Genomic DNA, 7,637 nt, shown 5'->3' with positions numbered 1-7,637 from the left:
TGTGAAGAACTTGCTGGAATTGAAGTAATGTTATTGAAACATTGAATCTGTTCTTGAGGATTATTAAATCCTGGAACTTGTTCTTGAAGATTTGCTGGAATATATAGGAGCAACAGTATTGATTTGAGGTGTCAGAATATTAATAGTGACATTAACTTGATGATGATCATTGATTTGATTTTCATTTAGTTAAGGAGTGATTTGATTTTCAACTCCATTAACAATTGGATTAGGGTTTGAAGAAGGTAAATTTGTATGATTTGTTCTTACTATTGAAAGGTTTTATGAATTGATTTGATCAAGATTTGAAGAAAAATTGATGGATCTCAAAATTGTTTTTGGATCAATTAGCACCGCGAGGTGTACGTATTTGGCTCTGATACCAAAATAAAGTGATTTACACGTAATGTAAGAATGCAAGAATGATTTCATTTCTTGTAAACCTTCCAGAATGTTCCTATTTATACTACAATATACAAAACAGTTACATTCGGTTACAGAGTTGTTATTATGTTACATTGTTGTTAGATAACTGATGAGCTATCTTTCATTGACTGGTCTTTTATGTTGACTTCAGATGACTATTCTTCAGAAACCTTATTACAGCTAGCCATCTTTTCTTAAGAATCTAAAGTGGATATACATTTATTTTCGTTCTTTTTGAACCAAGGGCTATCTAAACTAAATATTGCATATAGATACATCATACAGTAAATCTCCCTAAATTGGAAAGAATGAAAACTTCTCTTGAATCGCTAGTTTTAGACCAAATTTGCTTGACCTTGAAAATGTATATGGTTAGTTTAACCATTTTGCACATATAACATTAACCATGTTATTATAGCAATTTTGTATGGACCTTGGGCAAGACAACTAAATCATATTTTGTTGGGATGCTGGGATTATTCTCAACATATTTGAAGGTCTAGCTTTTCATATCGGCATGCACAGGGGAAGACCCATGAGGACCGAGGGGGGAAGGTGGCCGGAGCATATATCAAAGTTTCTCCAAAATTCCATAGTTCCAACAAATATTTCAAATTTCATACCACTGAAATGGAACTAGCTGTTGTATAGTATGGAAAGGGTCAAAACTATTTTGAACTATCCAACTATATCTGTTGCACAAAACATATTCGAATTTGTGGAAGTTGTCAAAAAGTATCCAAGTTCAGGGGCGAAGCTTTGTCCCACTGAAAATCTTCGATTTGGACCTACACATTTTAAATTTGAGAAGTTGAGGGTGAAAGCCCCCGAGCCTAATGTAGGTTCTCCAAAATGAACATATATGTGACAGTGCATTTATCAGTTATCAAAATTTGATAACCAGAGGATCTTTAATGAGAATACTCTACAACAATCTTACAGGAAAATCATAGTATCTCAACACACCAAGTTATAGATATCCATTGAAGAGAATGGACTAATAGTTACCACAAAAAAAAAGACTAATGAGAAATTAAATGAGCACCTAAGTGGACACCATCAGGTATTGGAATGGTTAAATTGAATGCAGATGGATCATTGGAGCAAGGTAGATGGGGATATGGAGGTATGATCAGAGATGCACAAGGTGAAGTTTTATTGGTCAAGTGAGCAGCAATCAGTGCTCTAGCGCAAGAACTCAAAGGGATTCAAGCAAGGTTATGAAGTTGTATGATAATGAAGTTTTCTCAGGTGGAAGTAGAGTCTGATTCTATGAGGTCTAGCTATCATGGCTATCAAAGGGATTGAGAAACCTCCTTGGTATTGTACCAATTTAGTATCTAGTATCAGGTATATGGCCTTGAGTTTTGTATCCATTAGTTTCAAGCATGTGTATAGGTAGTCTAATAGGTGTGCAGATTTGTTAGCATCTCTACCCATACCTTCTAGTAATGAGTCATGTAATATCTGTTAGAAAAATGAAGTCTACTGAGATTTAAATGAGTAATTTGTCTCCCAAGTTATCCAACTTGAGATGAAATGGGTTTATCTTAAAACAGTACATAAAGTGAGAAAAACCTTTTTAAAAGGATGCACTTGTTCGAAACAGTGCATTATGCCGAAAAGGTGCGACCTTTCGAAATGTGCACTGGTTCGAAACAGTGCATCATGACGAAAAGGTGTGACCTTTCGAAATAGGCACTGGTTCGAAACAGTGCTTTATGCCAAAATGGTGTGTCTTTTCGAAACATGTGACTTTTCAAAGAGTTGCTTACTTTTTCCCAAGAGTCACTGTGTTGTTTCGAAGAGGCACCACTCACCTATAAATAGTGGATGAATTAGGAGAGAAAGACACACCAGATCACACAGAGTTCTGATCTTTATCTTCTCCCCTTGTTTTTAGTCAAATACTATGTTGTGTTCGCTGATTCTATAAAATTGAAGTGCTAGCTTTTTATAGAAAGAAATCCATTCTATCTTGGGAGACAATTTTCTATCAACCTTCAAGCATCGTGAGGGGGAATATCTGTCTTAAGGACATAGTGTATCTACACTAGGCTCGGATTTAATTAAGAAGTACAAGACACTTACAAGACAAAATTTTGTATAGTTTGGTAATTGGTAAAGAGTAAGTACAATTAAGTTGTATATTCCTAACAACTTAAGACATATTTTATTTTCTTCTTCTTCTTTACCGAACATAATTTGTTTTTGTTTTCTTTTCTTTTTTGGTTTAAGGGAATAACAAAGTGTAGTTGTATTTCAGAATATGGCAACACCACCAGTTACTCCTGTTGTTAGTGTTCCTACTGCTGTTTCCCATTCTGTTCCTCATGGGGAGAAGCCTGAAAAGTTCAATGGAACTGATTTCAAGCACTGGCAACAGAAGATGCTCTTCTATCTGACCACCCTAAACTTGGCAAGGTTTCTATGGGATAAGGCTCCTGATGTAAGCCCTGATGAAACCGACAAGGAGAAAGGTTTTGGCCAAGGATGCTTGGTTTCATGCTGATTTCTTGTGTAGAAATTATGTCCTTAGCGGGTTGGCTGACTTATTATATAATGTGTATAGTGTGTTCAAGACTGCTAATGAACTTTGGGATTCGTTGGACAAGAAATACAAGAGTGAAGATGCTGGCATGAAGAAATTCATAGTTGGCAGATTTCTTAATTTCAAAATGACGGATAGTAAGACCGTCATAAGCCAAGTCCAAGAACTTTAAGTAATCTTCCATGATGTCATTGCTGAAGGAATGACCCTAGGAGAATCTTTCCAAGTGGCTGCTATGATTGAGAAATTACCACCATCTTGGAAGGATTTTAAGAACTATCTAAAGCATAAATGCAAAGATATGAATCTTGAAGAACCGATCGTCCGTCCTAGGATAGAGGAAGATAACCGCTATCGAGAAGAAGAAGGGCAAAGATCCCATGGTGGCAAATGCCAATGTTGTGGAAGGATCAAGTGCTAAGGGGAAAGAAGAAGCCAAGAAGAAAAAGCTCAAGGTGAAGAGAGTAGTAGTACCTACTAAGTTCAAGGGTAAGTGCTACAACTGTAGGAAGGCTGGACATAAGGCAAGTGAATGTCACAAGCCAAAGAAGTACAAGAAGCAAAAGACTGAAGCAAATGTGACAATAGACACGCTTTCTGATAATGTTAATGACATGAACTTATCTGCTGTGGTTTCTGAATGTCTCATGATTGGAAATGAAAGGGAATGGTGGGTGGATACTAGTGCTACTCGCCACATATGATCCAACAAGTCGATGTTCACCACTTATCATGCTGTGGAAAAGGAAGAACAACTCTTTATGGGAAACTTTTTTACGTCCAAGGTTGAAGGCAAAGGAAAGGTGGTTGATAAGAGCCCAAAACTATAGTTTTAACCCCTTAACAATAATACTTTTAGACCAATTATGCGAGTAATAAATAAGAGTTAATGTTGATTACGTATTTTTATGTATTTCAAGCATTGGAGTCGATTATGTGTAGAAATGTGTCACTTTTGCGAGATAAGGGAGCAAAGGTTGGTTGCTAAGAAGTTCTGTGATTAAAGGCCAAGATTCAAGGAGAAAAAGCCTTTGTAAAGCCTGGTCAAAAGCTGAAAAATCAAAGTCAACGCGGGCAGAAACAGCACACAAAAGTCAACAGAACTTCCGAAGATCGTATCTTTGGACTCAGGCCTCGAATTAGGCCTACCTTATGTCAAAACGACCGGCTCGGAAAAATATTTCCAATGGTCTAAACCTTGACCCAATCAGAGGAGCAGAAGTGGGCGAAAAGCCTACTAAAGTCAGATCTAACTGAAAAGGGTCCTGTGGACTAAAGAGATTGGGTTTTGGGCTCGATTTTCCGACCCAAAACATGGCTCCTCAACCCATGCACGAAAATGTGGATCTGGTCTCCTCCATTTTCACACACAAGATTTAGCTCTTAAAAAAATCAATTAGGTTAGGTAGAAGGTAGCCATTAGAGATAGTTCTAGATCTAGTTTTGAGTTTTTATTCCATTAATTAGTTTTCAATTATTGTTTTAGATCGAGTTTTACCTTTCAATTAATTAGTGTTAGAACAAGTAGATTATTATTTTAGAATCAAATATTAGTTCATAATAAAGTATTCATTTTCATCTTAATTTAGTTTATTAATTAAATTCTTATTAGTTTTAGAATTGTCAAATTCATATTTAGTTGTTAATTTAGATTCGAATTATTGATTAGTTCAATTTAGTAAAGTTAGAATCTTTGTATGATGTCTTGTTTGAATTCCATGAGAAATGATAGTTTTATGAATCAAGGATAAACCTCCATTAGAGGGGTTTGATGAAGCCTTGATGAAAACTTGGTTGTGTAGTGTAGGACTAGTTGTAAGAGTCTATTCCACTTTAGAATGTAGTTGATTCGCCATGAGAATGGGTTGAACTTCCTCACATGCTAGTCATTATTTGGTAGAGATTGTCATGATTGATTAGGGATTAGAACGACCAATTCTTATCGTAAGAACGTAAGATTTGAATTACAACAATCTATACTAGTTTATTAAGTTAGATTCAAGGTGGATTCAATCCCCCCTAATTCTTTATCTAGATTCACACCTTAGTATTTCCGTTATTTTGTTATTAGTACCTTGTTTAGTATTTGAATTGACATCGTAGTATAAATTCCCTTCGTAAAACTCTCATTGACTTTGGTAGGATTGATAATCTTAGGAAACGCGAATTCTAAAGAACTAGGAGTGGAACGAATCTTCTATTCCAACTCTATTTCGATAGATTCGAGAGTATATTAATCTTTGATAAACACAGTCTTCGTAAAGTTTTAGTTTTACTTCCGTTTGAATTTCATCATTTATTTGTGAGTGGAACTATCAATTTTTACGTTTATCAAATGGCGACGCTGCCATCTTAGTTCCCTTTAGTATTGTTTTCTTTAGAATTGTTAGTCTTCCAAAGTCCCATAACCTACCCACCCTTGTTTGATTCTAACTGTGGTTGTTTGGTTTTAGAACTGAATTTTTCCTTGCAGAATTACACGGCGCGACCCGCGCCTAGGCAGGCTAAATTGGAGTGCCACCCACGCTTAAACGCCTGGAACTCCAGTTTTTAGCTGAGCGCAACCCGCGCCTTGCTAAGGCATAGCTCGAGCGCCCCTCGCGCTGAAGTGCCTGTACCTTGAGTTTTTTCCTGAGCGTGACCTGCACCCTACCAAGGCAAAGTTCGAGCCTCCCGTCTTTGGCGCTGGAGCTCCAGGTTTGACTGAAGCGCCCGCCACCCTACCTAGGCCTATTCTCGAGCGACCACCCCTCACTGAAACCCTCCCGATTTCCACAGGTTTATTTCAAACTTCCATTTCTTCAAGGTTTTCAGTGTTCTAACTTGTTATATACATTGAGCTCGCGTAAACAAGACGCTATTTATAAGCGAAGCAAGGAGACATTCAGGTACTCTTTTCTTCCACACCTCGCATCTCCTGTTAGAGGTTTATACTAGCATATCAGGATTGTTTAGAGTGTTGTTGTGTTTTGTTAAGATTGGTCTTAGCCTTGCATGAGATTAAGGTCAGGCTAAAGAAAAACGCCTAACGTAATCAACCGGCAACGTCAAGAAACACGCCTTTCTAGTATACCACTCACTACACCTCTAGCTAATATACCACACACACCACCTGAAATAATGGTTGAAGAAAGAGAGTCTCCTCTCTCTGACTTTTACAAAGCCTTGAACGATAGTCCTAAATCTTGCATCATTCTATCAGACCCAGTAGGGGATTTCCGAATCCCCCCAAATATATTTAATTTGTTACCCGTTTTTCATGGGTTAGATCATGAAAAACCTTATTAGCACATGCGTAGGATTGACCAAGTCCTTACTACATTCCACCATCCTACGGTTGGTGCTGAATAAATTAAACTAAGGGTGTTTCCCTTCACTTTAGTTGATAAGGCGGCATCTTGGTTAATTGCCCAAGCGCCTAATTCTGTGGACTCGTGGGCCAAACTTGTTCAACTATTTATGGAACATTTTTACCCACCACTGAAGACCGATGAAATGCTTTCCAAGATTCATTTCTTTCGATAGAATCCTCATAAATCATTCTCAGAGGCTTGAAATCGTTTCACTGATCTTCTTATAGAGTGTCCACACCATAACCTCGCGAAAGACACGTTAGTTCGTGCCTTTTTTAAGGGACTGTTACACCACCACAAAGCGGTGCTTGACATAATGAACGGGGGTAGTTTCCTTAGTAAAGGAGCCTCAGAGGCTTATAAACTTCTAAAAGATCAAATAAAGCATAATAATAACTGGGGGGGGGGGGATGAAACCCGATCCTGAGCATAAAAATTTAATTGAATCTCTCACTAAAAAGGTAGAGGCTATTGCTGTTCAACAAAAGCCTACCCCTGTCATGAATGTCAACTCTATTCCCTGTAATTTCTGTTTGAGTCCTGGGCATCCCAACTCCTATTGTCCTCTAGTCTATGAACATCCATCCGCACAGCCGGACAATATTTATTCCATTAATAGCGAAACTAACGCACCTTGGAGACAAAACCCCAATTTTGGTTGGCGAAATAACCAACAAGTTACACCTCCAGGGTATAATAATCAAAATGTTAGGCAAACAAACAATTATAACCAAGCTCCACCACGACAAGGACAAGGTCAAGGACAAAGTCAAGGTAATTATAATAATTATAATGCTAATAGAGGTATCATTCCGGTTAATAATAATAACTATCACAACCCACCTGTCATTAATCAACGTGAGATAGTTCCAGTCACACCACCTGTGACCACTACACCTACACAACCAGATTGTCTTGACGCCTTCATACAAGTTAGCCAACAAATTTTCCAATCTATGGCTCAATCTAACCAACAGGTTTTACAATCTATTAATCATTTAACCCAACAGTTAGCCCAAGAGAAAACCCAACCAAAAGGCGTGTTTCCAGGTCAAGCGTTACCTAATTCTAAAACACCAAACACAGCCTTTGAGGTAATCGGTAATACTAGTAATGACAATGAAAACGTAGGTGAGCTAAATGCCATCACCACTCTCCGTTCTAGGAGAGTGGTTGATAACAACGTAACTATGCCTATAGTTACCCCACAAGTAGTCCCTACATCGGAGATTGAACTAGATACTGAAATAGAAAATGAAGAGCCTACCCCTGTAGAGGTACCAGTTAAACTACAACCTAAAAAACAA

The sequence above is a fragment of the Coptis chinensis genome, chromosome 4 (genome assembly GCF_015680905.1).
Source record: "Coptis chinensis isolate HL-2020 chromosome 4, ASM1568090v1, whole genome shotgun sequence".
In the NCBI taxonomy this organism is placed as follows: Eukaryota; Viridiplantae; Streptophyta; class Magnoliopsida; order Ranunculales; family Ranunculaceae; genus Coptis; species Coptis chinensis.
The sequence above is the reverse complement of the archived record's forward strand: the minus strand, read 5'-3'. Positions refer to the sequence as shown.